Source organism: Ursus americanus, chromosome 13 (assembly GCF_024610735.1).
Source record: "Ursus americanus isolate L20-20 chromosome 13, mUrsAme1.1.p, whole genome shotgun sequence".
Taxonomy (NCBI): Eukaryota; Metazoa; Chordata; class Mammalia; order Carnivora; family Ursidae; genus Ursus; species Ursus americanus.
In genome coordinates, this window is record NC_142139.1 from 18,514,664 (window position 1) to 18,530,068 (window position 15,405).

The following is a 15,405-nucleotide window of genomic DNA, read 5'->3' on the forward strand; positions in this document are numbered from 1 at the left end:
GTTAATTCCTTTACAGCTGTGAGTTTAAAGGAAAGAAAGTTATCGTGTATTAAATCCGGGGTAATTCTAGTCAGAAAGTCAGATGATGAGAGGGACTCTTCATGGGAAACCGATAAATTTGGGAAATGGCTTTGGATAGAAAAGGAAATGGAAAAAAAGAGGCTGCCCTCTTTTGCTTTGGCAGAACTGTCATCAAGAAACCTGAGCCCCGAATCCTGGGTGGCTGCGTCGGTGGCTTGAGCGTCCGACTCTTCGTTTTGGCTCAGGTCGTGATCTCAGGGGTGTGAGATGGAGCCCCGCTTCCGGCTCTGTGCTGGGCGTGGGGTCCGCTTGAGATTCCCTCTCTCTCCCTCTCCCTGTGCCCCTCGCCCCGTGCACATGCTCTCTCTCTCTCTCTGTCTCACTCTCTCCCCCTCCCTAAAATAAATAAATAAATAAATAAATAAATAAATAAATAAATAAACAAATAAATCTTTAAAAAAAGAAACTTGACTTGCCAATCATCTGCTATACAATACAAAACCGTTAATGTCTTAAAAGTATTTCTGCTAATCCGTGCAAAAAGCTGATGACAGCAGATGCTGCACACAGTAATACATGGATCTGGAGAGTGAATCCAAATCAGGTTTTTTTCTTTTAAGTTTTTAGACAGTGAGTGTATAGTAGTGTTCTCTGATAGAGGACGGTTTGGTCTGTCAGTATTAAAAGATAGAAAATAAGTACATTTGCATTTGAAATCTTCTTAATTTATACAACTTCAGATCATGAACAGAATGAGTCCAAGAAATGCTCAACAGATTTTCAAGTAGCAAAGTCAATTATCTACAATTTATAGGCAGCTTTCTGTCCAAATTAAGGCACAATCCCTGGCCACTCTGCATTTAATGCACTTATAAATAGATATTTACAAACTAAAAGCGTGACTATTCCCTATAAATTAGCCTGTAAGTGAGTCTTGGTAATGTATAGTTTTTAATTTGTCCAGCACTGTGTTTCAGGCACTGGGAAATAAGATGATTTTTGTCTTCAAGAAACTTGTGAACGTTGGTTACTAAACTCTCCCTTTTCCAAAATTTGCATAGCTCTCTTTTCAGAGAATAAATTCAGTATTTCCAAAAAATTTCTTTTGAAAAAAAGATTGTATTTATTTATTTAAGAGAGACAGAGAGAGAGCATGAGCTGAGAGAGGGAGAAGCAGGCTCCCCGCTGAACAGGGATGCTGATGCCAGGCTCAGTCCTAGGACCCTGAGATCATGACCTGAGCCAAGGGCAGATGCTTAACTGACTGAGCGACCCAGGTGCCCTAAAATTTCTGTTTGTATTAGTGTGTGTTCCACGTGCAGTCTTCTGGACATTCACTAAACTCAATAACTTCCTGAACCTTGAAAGGGGACTGCATTTTCAAGAGTAACAAACCAATAGGTTTAGTGACTTTTAAAGAAAATTTTAGGCAAGTTACTAATATTTTTTAGTAGTTCTTACACTATTTAGGTTAGACTTAGTTAATATCCCTGGTTTTGAAAGTGATTGCCCTGAGTTATCATCAACTTTGTTCTATTATACGCCACTTGTTTTGAAACTAGTTCATTTGTTTTCAAGATTATACTTTTTCACAAAATTTGGTGTCATCCCCAGTAAAAAGTATGTAAGGTGATCCAGAACCAGCATGTTTTGCTGAGTTTGTGGTAAATGGGACTGAATATTAAAAATTAAAATCATTATAAAAAATCAGTACACAAACAAGATCAGTTTAAAAAGGAAATAAAAGCAGTAGTCCTAACAACTTAGGTATGGTGTCTTACGAGTACCACGCTTTGCTATCACATACAGAAACATATTTATACATACCTAGAGGATTGTGACCTTTTTCAAAATTGAGACTTCTTGAGTATTTTTGACAATTCAATACTGTTGAGATTTGAGGAAATATTCTACTCTTCTCGAAGTAAGGGTTTAAAAGGAATGACTTTGGGGTGCCTGGGTGGCTCAGTCGTTAAGCATCTGCCTTTGGCACAGGGTGTGATCTCGGGGTTCTGGGATCGAGCCCCACATCCGGCTTCTCCACTGGGAGCCTGCTTCTTCCTCTCCCACTCCCCCTGCTTGTGTTCCCTCTCTCGCTGGCTGTCTCTCTTTCTGTCAAATAAATAAATAAAATCTTTTAAAAAATAATAAATAAATAAAAGGCATGACTTTGCGTCAGTGTGCTGAGTGTTTTCTTAGTTCTAAGAGGATGTGATGAGACTGTGAAGTCCCCGATCGGATGGCTGACCATTGCAACAGCGACTGAGAGAGTGAACAGCTAGGGGCAGTCTCACACAGAGGGAGGCAAAGGAACAAAGTCCTCACTACCCACAGAGTCCTGTGTCAGAGCCAAAAAGGGCCAGGGTGTGTGCACTGTTGTGAGGGAACGGATGGGGGGCTCGAAAGGGGGAAAGAGAAGTTATACTCAATGTTGACAAGACCATTTAATCTCATCTATAGCTTTGATCTCTCAAAGTAACATTTTTTTTTTAATCTTAGAAGATACATAGAAGGATCTGAGGACACAGATTTATGGCATTAGGCTTACAAAAAACATGACAAGCAGAGAGTTCATGAATCAGTTATTTCTGTGTATGTTTTTTGAAGAATGAGCAGTGGGAACCGTCACTGCAAGCATCTCTCTTCCACACTCACTGCGTGTTCACTGAGCATTGGACTTACGTAAGTTACAGCACCACCAAACCTTACTGTCTTAATAAAGACATATTATCTGACACTTGATTCCTATTGCAAAATTTCTAAGATGCATGAAATTAAAATATCCCTATGAAATTATATTTAATGGTTAATTTGCTTTGTAATTTAGTTTGCTCAGTAGTTGAGATAAATCTCTTCCCAGTAATTGCAATAGATGCACGAATGTGAACATAGTTATATAAGTTAACATTGTCCCACAGTTTACCTTATGATGTTTCTCTGCTCTCCAATCGTAAGCCGTTACTCTTCAATCTGTCAAATTACTGTCATTATCATCATCATTCGTGACCCTGTCTTTTACAGTCAGCATCATTTCAGATGCTTTGGTTTAAAATGGTGAACTAATGTCTTCCTGCTTCAAACCAGGCTGGCTTGTCAGCTCTTCTTATTTCTCTGAAGTCCACGGCCAAGCCAGTGTTTGATGCTTGCCCTCGCTGCTGGCAGCCCACGCGTTTCATCCCAGCTTATGACAGCTGCCTAGGCCTTGCTGTCATCCATTCTCTACACAATTGTAATGCAGTGAAATCTTGTCATGCTAAACAAATTTTCATTTTTCATAATTGTGCTACATAATTGAATCGTCATGGACTACCAAAGTATCTCCCCTCCACTTTGATTTTAAGACTCCAATGAATTTCCTTCCTTTAGCATCAGGACCCTATTAGAATCAGGGTAGATAGTGACAAAATTTTGGTGAATAGTGATCACTACTCTACCTGCTTTTATTTTGTTTTCTTTGTTTCTGTTTTTGTTCTTCGCGTATTATATGTTGGTTCGTGCTGGTCATACTGGTAAGAGGGTGCCACAAGACGACATCCAAGTCCTAGGGACAACTTGATTTATAGGTGGGATAGACTTCTGTCAAAATTAAAAAATATATATTTGGCAGTAAGATTTAGTCCTTTGAAATTAGCTATTATTCTCCCCAAATTTAGCTATAAATGCTGAGGATCAAAGGGTTAAATGACTCCTATTTGCCACAGGCTGATAAGGGCCAGAGCTAGGATTTGAGCTAGGTATGAACTGGATTTCAAATTTTACTCTTTTTCTCCTCCTATCTTATATGTGTATACTCCCTTTCAGATTTCAAAGAATCTTCCAATGAGTTTTCTCATTTGAACATTATATCACACCTGTGGCGTTGATCAAGAATGATTGTCACATTTTACTAAGAGGAAAATGGAGAGAAAGAGACTTGCTCAAAGTCCCAGTTAATAACTGGTGGAGTTAATGCTTCTCTAAATAGACTTATTAACCCCATTTGGAGTGTTTTCTTCCAGTTTATGATGATAAAGTGTGGAAAGGGTGAAATACCAGAGTGCCATTTTTGGCATTAAATTTTAGTCATTTTAGAAACGTTGAGCCAGGAATTGTTGTGCTAAAACTAATGATGTAAGGGGGCGCCTGGGGGGCGCAGTCCTTAAGCATCTGCCTTCGGCTCAGGGCATGATCCCAGCGTTATGGGAACGAGCCCCACATCAGGCTCTTCCGCTGGGAGCCTGTTTCTTCCTCTCCCACTCCCTCTGCTTGTGTTCCCTCTCTCGCTGGCTGTCTCTGTCAAATAAATAAATAAAATCTTTAAAAAACAAAACAAAACTAGTGATGTTAGAATTTGAATCTGACAATGGTGAATGTTACTGGAAATCAGGAACCCATATTAAAGAAGTTGTAAAGAAAATATGACATCAAAAAGCTAAAAATAAAGAACAATGTATGGAGAAGCCCATCAAAAAAATTGGGGTGTCTGGGTGGCTCAGTCTGTTGAACATCTGACTCTTGGTTTCCGCTCAGGTCATGATCTCAGAGTTGTGAAATCGAGTCCCCGCTTGGGCTCTGTGCTCAGCTGGGAGCCTACTGGAGCTTCTCGCCCTCTCTCTCTGCCCCTCCCCCCATTCACACTCTCTCTTTCTTAAATAAATAAATCTTTAAAAAAAAAAAAGCCTTGCTAAGCAACTTATGTACATTATTTAATTAGTTGATTTCATTTGTCTCACAACTACCATAATTTTATTCTCTGATTTGCATATGAGTAAATGGAGGGTTAAGGCTTTGTTCAAAGTCATGTAACTGATGAAGAGTAAAACTGAAATTTATACCCAGGTTCCTCTGAGTTAAAAGTCAACTTTACTACTAAGTATGCCAACACCTCTCACATTAGTCAAGGTTTTCTCCTGGTTAGCATGCTTTCACTTTTGCCCACCGTTCTTAACATGGTGTGCCTTTGCCATGCTTTCCGACGGCATGGCTTACATAGCTGGCTCTTTCCCCTTATTTCTTTTTGCCTGAGATGCCGATCCTGAACCACCGAGCTTCCGCCATTACTTCTTTGCTGTTCTTCCACGAGTATGAGGATGGTAGTTACACCTACTTAGAAGGTGATGTGAAGATTAAATGGATTAGTGCATGTAAAGCGCTTACAACATAAAGTGCTCACACGGAACTGTCGATGGTGAGGATGAAGCAGATCATTCTTCTCCGGAATTTTGGGGCAGCGTCCATAAGGATTCTAATCCCGAGGCTGGTTGTTTCTATCGTCAGACGGGTGGAATCTGATCCAACCTCTAGTCAAATGAGTAGAAAAGACAACTAACTAATCTTTTAATATTCTTAGTATAAAAGTAGAAGCTTTTTAATCCACGAAACGGGCAAACAAATTTGAGAGACCTTTCTGATATCATTATGAGCCTCCAAAGACAAGGTTCTAGGTGGACAATCTAAAGGGTCTGTAACCTAGGATACTGAATGGGCAACTGTGCTATATCGCGGTCAGTACTCGTAATTAGACTTGAGGTAATGAGTGCAAATTTTTAAATATTTCTCGTCAAAAGTATAGTCTCTTCAGAAAGCCCTTGCGGACGCCTTGTTTCACCTTCCTAAATCTACGGCTTCTCTTATATTGAAATGAATTGGTTTTTCCTTGCAGGTGGCAGCCCGAGAAGCTGCAGTAGAGGCCTAAACGAGAAGCCAGTTCAGTTATCACAATGCTTTCTAGAGCAGCCAGTCTCAAGTACCAGAGCTATAAATCAGCACCTGGTCTCCGGGTGGGTCACTGCTCTTGTAAAGAATGGCACGTATGAGATTACTGCTCATCAATTATTATTGCGAAATAATAGAACTCTGAAAAAGCTTCTGGTGAAATAAGTCAGACAGAACGACAAATACTGCATGATCTCATTTACATGTGGAACTGAGAAAAAAAAAAGAAAGAAATGGAAACAGAGAATAGTGGTGTTTGCCAGAGGCAAGGGCAGGGGGTGGGGGAAATGAGGGAAGGGGGTCAAAACTTACAGAATTTTCCCGTTATAAGGTAAACGAGTCTGGGGGATGGAAGGTGCAGCCTGGTGGCTATAGTTATAGGTACTGTGTAGATTTCAAAGTTGCTAAGAAAGTAGCTCTTAAAAGTTCTGGACACAAGAAAAAAAATGTGTAAATATGTGAAGTGATGGATATTAACTAAACTCACTGTGGTGATCATTTCACAATATGCACGTGTACCAAACAGTTGTACCACTTAAACAAGGCGATGTTACATGTCAGTTAGAGCTGGATAAAATTGGGACAAAAAGAAATACCATAATGACTACTAAAACAAAAGCCAGGGTGCCTGGGTGGCCCAACTGGTTGCGTCTGGCTCATGCTTTTGGTTCAGGTCACGCTCCTGTGGGTCCTGACATCAAGCCCTGCATCAGGCTCCGCGCTCGGCGAGGAGTCTGCTTGAGATTCTCCCTGTTCCTCTGCTCCCCTCACCAACTTGTATGCCTCTCTCTCTCTCAAATAAATAGTTAACTTTTAAAAATAAACCCTACAGATGAATCTTCTCTGAAATATCAAGTCTCAAATGGTTTATAAGACATTTTCTAAACAGTAAAAAATACATGCAATAATGAATTACTCATACATTTATAATGCCTTGTCTTTTCCTTGAGGTATTTTATGAAAACATGGTCATCACTAAAAAATTTAGCCTTTAACTTAACCTTTAAAACTTAAGAACGCTGATTTTTTAATAAGCATTGCTGTAGGAATACATTATAAAAACAAGGTAGTGGCACTCTGAAGACCGAAAAGGCTTCCTGAAGTTCTTTACACTAATTAGGTAAATAACAACGCCTTAGAAAAGTTCGTTTTAATTTTCTAAAATGGTTTTCCTCTTACAATATTCCAGATTTTACAAATAAGTTCTAAGGAATAGAAACGTGCTGAAGAAAGACAAGGAACAGTTTCAAGCAAGTCACAAAAAAGAAAAATTAGTAAGAGTTACACATTTTTCATACTTAAAAGTACCTATTTTGATTTAGTTGCCACTTACGCAATGCTGGATGATACCGTGAAGCCCACGTTAGAAACTCCTCTTCAGAAGCCACACCATCCAGGGTTACCGGGATCGAACTCTACGATAGCGTTAGCTGACTTCCGTTTTTACATTTTTTTTTCCTGTTTCTGTGAGTTCTATGAATTACATTGTGCAGTCTCCTTCCTTTTAAGGAAGAAAGGATATTCCAGTGAAAATACTGTGGCCTAGAAACAAAGAAACAAACAAAACTTTATTTACTAGAGAGCATATTCATTGAGGGAACTGTGTCATTATAAAATCCTGGGTGTCCTTAGGACCAATGTCTACAAATTTAAAATGTCACCGTATATTAACATCAGTGGCAGTTGGGTTTCTAACTACAAAGCAGCACTTATCGTCTATGACTTTTAGAATGCTACCACAGTGTTGAACTGGAATGCTCGTCTCTCTCTCCCCTACTTGATTACAGGCATACTCGTGTGTTACTTTGTTCTCATGTCCTCCTGGCTACAGGTTAGTCCACTGATGTTTCTCAGCAGTTTCAACGACACCTAAAAAGCCCACCGATGGTGAAGAAAGAAGGAAAACACTTGGCTCAAATGATATTTGAAACACAATATACAAAACATATCAACAAAAAATGCCAGAATTCTCCCACTGAAGCTTCTGTCTTGGGTGTGTGTAACGGCACAGGAGGATTGAGGAGGCTGGGGGTGTGTGAGGTGTGTTCCCTGCACACTGCCCACTGAACCCCTGTTGCACCCAACACAGCCTCTTGAGGTCTGGGGGCAAACTCTCAACTTGAACTTTGGTCTCATCTCATATCTTTTAAAAATTATATTGACACCATATCAAATTGTTCAAGTTTTCTGAATGACAGTGTCTTCAATTCTCATAATGATTGAGAGATTTCATTAAATAGAATGTGGGAAACTACATATGCAGACTGTAAAGCCAAACGCAAATATGTTCAGGATTGTCGCACAGGTGCGTTATTTCAGCCCTCCGTCCTTTCATGGGTGCGTTCTTTCTTCTCAATCTTTCTGAAACCTAGATAAATCACTTCTTAATGGAAAAGAGAAAAATGTAAGAAATTGCATTAGAATTTGCTTTAAAATAATGAACCATATTATTTGTTTTCAGTTTTTGGTGTTAAGAATAGAGGCTAATACAAAAATGTACAATATGATTTTAGTGAATTCTACCTTTCAAGTTATATAATACATGGTCCTGAAATGCCGGGAGAAGATATTCTGAGATGTAGTTACTGTATTTTTTTTTCTTTCTGTTTTTGACTAGAGAATATAATTAAGGTCTAGTATCCTCAGGCAAGAAATAAAGCTGGTGGAGATAGGATATAACATGGAGAACAAGTAGTAAAATGATTTTGTTGTATATGATGCGACATCAGTGAAAACATGAATAAATTTTACTCTTCTTGTGAGTTTAAAGAGTCAGAAAACATCTCTCAGGCATTGGGAGTTAGCTTCTGGGGTCATGTTCTGACTTAAGCAACAACCAGTTGCCAACTCCACTTCTTTGGCTTGCAGCTAGTCTTGATTGCTTTGGGTGATGAATAGGTGAGCTCTATGGATGACTTCATAGTTGGAGCAATATCTTTCTGCTCTAACATTGCTGTGGTATTTAGTAAACTGTGAGCTGCTCTTAAACTATTGCCAATGATTCTAAAGGAGCCCACTCCTAGGATGAAAATATGGGTTTAATATAAAGATTTCTTATCACTATCTCTTTGTGTGCAATGATGGGCAGCCATATTATTAAACTTATTTCCAAAACTTTTCATCTCATTGATACATGATATATAGATTTATTTATATATTTATCAATGCATTTCTCCATGTTACTGATGAAACATTCAGAATAGAATGTGAACTAATTCTCTCTACAATTTTTTGATATGGCCATATAAGTCTTAGATCAGACCTAAAAGCAGAACAATCTACTAAAAATACCCATCCTTTCATGAAAGATATTTAAGTGATAATATCAGATTGTTCTTCCCTTTAGCCAGATTAAGAAATATGTAAATATGTGGCAGCATATTTTATAATCAGTTGTAATAGTTCCTCATTTTTCTGTCGTGTCTTCTCAAAGTCTTTCTGCAAGTCTTAAGAACTTGGTTTCAGGACTGTTTCATACATTTATATATCAGTCTTATAAATTGATTTTAGAAAAATAATTCTGGAATTGATTAGATTATCAACAAAGTTTTTGCTGCATCTTCTTGCAGGGATTACTCCTGTAGGAAAATTTTATTTCTCATCTTACTGACATCAGGCTTGGCCATGTAAATTCCGTTTGCCAATGAAAGGTGAATGTGTAATATATGACATTTCTGAGCACATGTACAAGCAGCTTATGTGAGATAGAGGATGCCCTTTCCACCTGGATATCGGGATGGTGAGCATAAGGAGAAGAGCTGCAATGAACATTGACATGAGTGAGAAATAAACCTTTTTTGTTGTGAGCCATTGAAATACTGGGCAATTTGTTACTGTAGCGTAACCTATTGAAAGCTGACCAAGACAGAGAAGCTCATGAAACAAAGGCTTGAATAATTATGAACTTCAAGTTTAATAGCGTGAAATATTCTTGGAAGTAAATTGCCGTGAAGATATTAATCGTTGTAGAAATCGCAGAAAATCCTTTAAACTCTTATTACTTGTATCGGATTATTTCATTAAAATATTTTGGCACATAGTAATGTAAATATTTTAAGATAGAAAGTCGTAATTCTGCTTCTATCTCCCAGTAGATGAGAGCAAGTTAGAACGAATTTGTCTGTGTTTTTCAGAGGTACACTTAGCCATCTGTTGATTGAATTATTAATACTCCCTCTGAATTCATGCGTTGTTGTTACTTTTCCTTTGGTAACAATTAAGAGGCACCAGTTTGTAGATTCTCCTTCTCCTTGTAATACAAGTTTAATTTATTCTCTATCATTAAAAACTGTATTACAGAGGAACATATTAAAATATTCAACAGAGGGTAATTAGCTGCCTATGTTGTATATGCAGTAATAATGCTTGAAACTCCTACATCTAGTAAGTAAACTCAAGCTGAAGCAAGACAAACTGCTTGTCTGAGGTTAACAGTTAATTCAGACAAACCAAGCGACTTAAGGTTCCCTGTAGACGTTTCTGCTTTCTCCTGATTCTCATATTGCTCAGTTTTTTAATCAATAACAGAATCAAAATTACAGAATTTTCTTTCGCTGAGATATAAATTTCCCCAGTGACTCTCACCAAAGGGCGGAACAATCAGCAATGATCCAGAAAATCTGAGAGCAGATATTCTGGTTTCAATAAAATAAAATTTAAATTTGCTAATTAATTTTGTTATTTAAAAGGTCAGGGATGGCAGCTTTTTCTGCCCACAGGTCCTGTCCCTGTGCTTTAATAAAACCACTTTTTTTTTGCACCAAATAAAATAAAAGGCCAGGGACATCAAGGCATCAAAAAAGGCTTGGAACAAAACTTCTCCAAAAGAGTGACTTCAGAATATTTTGATTAACTCGTCTCTGCCTACTTTTTAAAAAAATTGGGGGGCTGGGACACCTGAGTAGCACAATCGGTTAAGCCTCTGACTCTTGGTTTTGGCTCAGGTCATGATCTCAGGGTCATGAGATCGAGCACCAGGTGGGCTCCATGCTCAGCGCAGAGTCTCCATAAGACTCTCTCTTTCTCTCCCTCTGGCCCTCCCGCTTGAGTCCTTTCTCACTCTCTCTCAAATAAATAAATCTAAAAACTTGGGGGAAAAGATAAAATTCAATGCTGATGTCAGTTAATCTTTCTTTCCCCCTCGTTTAGTGGCAAATGAATCTCCTATTTTATTTCCAAGGCGTGGATATAATTTGAGTTAGCCAGAGTCGTATAGCTTAACTAGATAACTTTAAAATGAATGGTTATGCATTTTCTACAATCTTTGCAGGTTTTGGATTCAAGTATCTTCAACTAAACTAGACTTCTGGTAGAGAGATGTAGTATTTTCTTCTTCTGAACAATTTAGAAAGTTCCAAGGGTTTCTAAGGAAAAAGAAAATAAAGGTGAAGGAAACCTGACATTCTGCACAACACTGATGGAGCATAGAAAAAAATTCAAAACAGAACTGAAAATCCATTAAATGTTTTGTAGTCCAGGGATAATCACGGCTAATCTTGAATGCTCAGCAAAAGTTTATTCATTATAACTTTTGTGGGGATGAGTATTTTTTCTTTAATAATAAAAGAGTTCTCTGTGGTCCTGTGACTCTCATGAAGCTACTCAAAGAAAACGCTAGTTCACTGTCCTTTATCATTTCCCTCCTTAGGTAGAAAAGCCTAGATTTGAGTTGTTTGTTATTTTATTTTGTGTTGTGGTTTTATAGTCATTTTCCCTTATCAAAAAAATCAATATGAACTATCCATGATCTCTTTAATAGAAAATAATCTAAAAAGATTACAGTATCTTATTTTTAAATGGGGACTTTCTGTAAAAATATTATTTTTGTAAGACTAAACCAAGCAAAGAGAGGTTCTGGAGTTTTATAATAATTTTATGATGGTGTCCATAAATAATCGTGAAGAAAATGAGTCCTAACTTTTAGTTCGTTAATTAGAAATAGTACAGTGTAACTTAAATAAATATAAAATATTTTCAAACTAGATAAAAACAAACATTTTTTCATAAAATTTTAAGTTGATATAAAAGCATTCTTTTCAAAAGAAGAAATATGATGTGATTGTGAAAGAAAAAAAAATTCTACACTTTTAAATCTGGTATAATACTTATCAAGTAAAATGATATGGCTTGACCAGTCAAACATCATTCAAAAATGTATTTAAATGTTAAAATTGTTTCTTTGCACAAAATATAATTCACCTTTTAAAAATAATCAAGTGAAACTTTAACATCACTGTTCAAAAAACAAGGGCAAATGAAAGTTACATGTCAAGATATTTAATAATAAATATTCAAGATCTAAAAGCTTGGCTCCCCCTAATGTATTGCATAGAAAGGAATGGCATATGCATTTCCATATAGGCGTTCGTACTTGGATATATTAAAATATGGTTTGTAAACTGAGACAAGTTCAAATTCATCACCTTCCGGTAGTGATAGCATGTGCTAGCAAATTTTCCACAAAGAATGTTGGATGGAAAATTAATAAAGAAGGCCAATATGTTGTCTGATGGAACTAATTGAGCAACAGGAAGTTATTTATCAGATATTATAAGATTATAGGAGTAGGTGTAAGAGAAGGCCCATGGCACAAGTTGGTCAGTTGGTCTTAAAACCAATTGGGATCAGTTTGGAGCACATCTGAAAAACATGAAGTAATTCCTTCGTGTACTATTTTCCCTTGTCAGAGCTATATCTGATAGAATAATGACCTCTCCAATCCTCTGAGAGCTCAGCAGTTGCTGATATCATGGTTAGTAGTATGGGTGGGTGGCTTGTGTTTGCAGTAATCAGGATCTAAATTAGCACTTTTGGAGAAAGATGGATGACTCATCTCCCATTGCTTTCATTTTCCTTTCTATAAAGAACATTCTGTATGGAAACAAAGTGAGGAGAGTGAAAGCTGAGAAAGCTTCCAGCGAATCCTATACCCCGGGTACATACATAGTAGTAGTTCCTTGCTTATACTTTTCTAATCAATCCTGTGTGAAACAAGAAAAACCACACTGTTGAACCAGTTCCAAGTCAGTATATTTACCTTCTAACATTCTCATCCAATCATGCATTTATTTAACAAATATTTATTCAGTGCCTTGTTTATTCAGGAGACAAAGATGAAGAAGAGGTGGAAACTCTCCTTGATACAGCTTGGGGTGTAGAGAAACTGCAAATCTCTGAGTCAGGGAGGTTTTGTGTTTGTTAGAAAATGAAAGAAGGCAACATGCCTATATTCATTTCCTATTACTGCCATTACAAATGACCACACAGGTAGGGGCTCAATACACCATAAGCTTATTAGCATACATCTTTGGAGGTAAGTTTCGCTGGGCTAAGATCAAGGTGTCAGCTGGCCTGAATTACTTCTAGACTGTCTAGGGGAGAACTCATTTCCTTGCCTTTGCCAGCATTGGAGGCCTCTTGTCGTCCTTGGCTTGTGGCCCCTTCTTCCACCCTCAAAGCCAGCATCATAGCATCTTCTCCACTCACTGAGATCTGCTTCTGTCCTTACATCTCTCTCCAACTCTGATCCTTGTGCCTCCCTCTTCTAGAAGTATATGTGATTATATTGGGCCCAATGGGATAATCCAGGGTAACCACCCATCTCAAGATCCTTAATTTTATCACATTTTCGAAGTTCCATTTACATGTCCGCTGATAGATTCACAAGTTCCTGGGATCAGGCTGGATGTTTGGTGACCATTTTTCAGCTGATGATCTGAGATTGAGGAGTGAACAGTGGCACAAGCAGAGGTTGACAGTGAGGCAGAGATCAGTTCTTCTCAGTTGTTTAGGGTTCTTTATAAAGTGTGGATTTATTATTAACACCATGAAAAATTCTTGAATTTTTCTTTTCTTTTTATTTTTTTATTAGTTTCAGAGATAGAGTTTACTAACTCATCAGTTGTATATAACATCCAGTGCTTATATAGCATCATGTGCCTTCCTTAATGCCCATCACCCAGTTACCCCTTCCCACCACCCTCTCCTTTCCAGCAACTCTCAGTTTGTTTCCTAGGGTTAAGAGTCTCTTACAGTTTGTCTCCCTCTGTGATTTTGTCTTATTTTATTTTTCTTTCTCTTCTCCTATGTTCATCTGTTTTGTTTCTTAAATTCCACACATGAGTGAAATCATATGACATTTGTCTTTCTCTGACTGCTTATTTCATTTAGCATAATATCCTCTAGTTCTATCCAGGTCATTGCAAAAGGCAAGATTTCATTCTTTCTTTCTTGATAAAAACTCTTGCAGTGTAGGTATAGCGGGGACATAACTTACTAGCATAAAAGCTATTTACAAAAAACCCACAGAGAATATCATCCTCAATGGGGAAAAACTGAGAGCTTTTCCCCTAAGGTCAGGAACAAGACAGGGATGTCCAGTCTCACCACTGCTGTTCAACATAGTACTAGAAGTCCCAGCCTCAGCAATCAGACAGCAACAAGAAATAAAAGGCATCCAAATCAGCAAAGAAGAAGTCAAACTCTCACTCTTCACAGATGACATGACACTCTATGTTGAAAACCCAAAAGACGCCACCCCCAAAATTGCCAGAACTCATACAGGAATTCAGCAAAGTGGCAGGATATAAAATCAATGCACAGAAGTCAGTTGCATTTCTATACACTAACAATGAGACAGAAGAAAGTGAAATGAAGGAGTCGATCCCATTTACAAATTGCACCAAAACCCATAAGATACCTAGGAATAAACCAAAGCAAAGAAGTAAAAGATCTGTACTATGAAAACTATAGAACACTTATGAAAGAGATTGAAGAAGACACAAAGAAATTGAGAAACATTCCATGCTCATATTGTTAAAATGTCCATGCTACCCAAAGCAATCTCCACATTCAAAGAATGCCTATCAAAATACCATCCCCAATTTTCACACAGCTGGAACAAACAATTCTAACATTTGTATGGACCCAGGAAAGACCCTGATTAGCTAAAGGGCTGTTGAAATAGAAAATCAGAGCTGTTAGAATCACAATCCTGGACTTCAAGCTGTATTACAAAGCTGTAGTCATCAAGACAATATGCTACTGGCACAAAAACAGACACATAGATCAATGGAACAGAATAGAGAGCCCAGAAAAGGACCCTCAACTCTACGGTCAACTGATTTTTTTTTTTTTTTTTTAGATTTATTTATTTATTTGAGAGAGAGATTGAGAAAAGGCAGGGGGGAGTGGCAGAGGGAGAGGGAGAGAGAGAAACTTCAAGCAGACCTGGGGCTGAGCTGGGACCCCAAAATCGGACTCTCACAATCCATGAGATCATGACCTGCATGGAAACAAAGAGTCTGAGGCTTAACTGACTGAGCCTCCCACATGGCCCCAATTTTTCTTTTTCTGTAAGCAAGAAATTTGCATGACCTAATTTATGTCACTTCTGGGAACAATAGATTGGAGTGGAGCAATTGTAAGAAGAATAAAGGCTTACTTGGTTTCTATATTATCATATATTCATTCGGAAAATAAAATCAGTTAACAATTAGGCTGGTGTTTGTGAGATAAAACGCTTTATTTTACTAACTTAGTTCACCATAAAAAGGAGCATAGACTTTTAGCCTCTGAACTGGAAAAGTTATTAACTGTGAAATTTGGGAAATGAGGGCCCTTCCACACATTAGATTTTGCTTGAGTCAAGAGTTCAACGATAAACTCTCAGAAAATGCGTGGGTTGCTGCA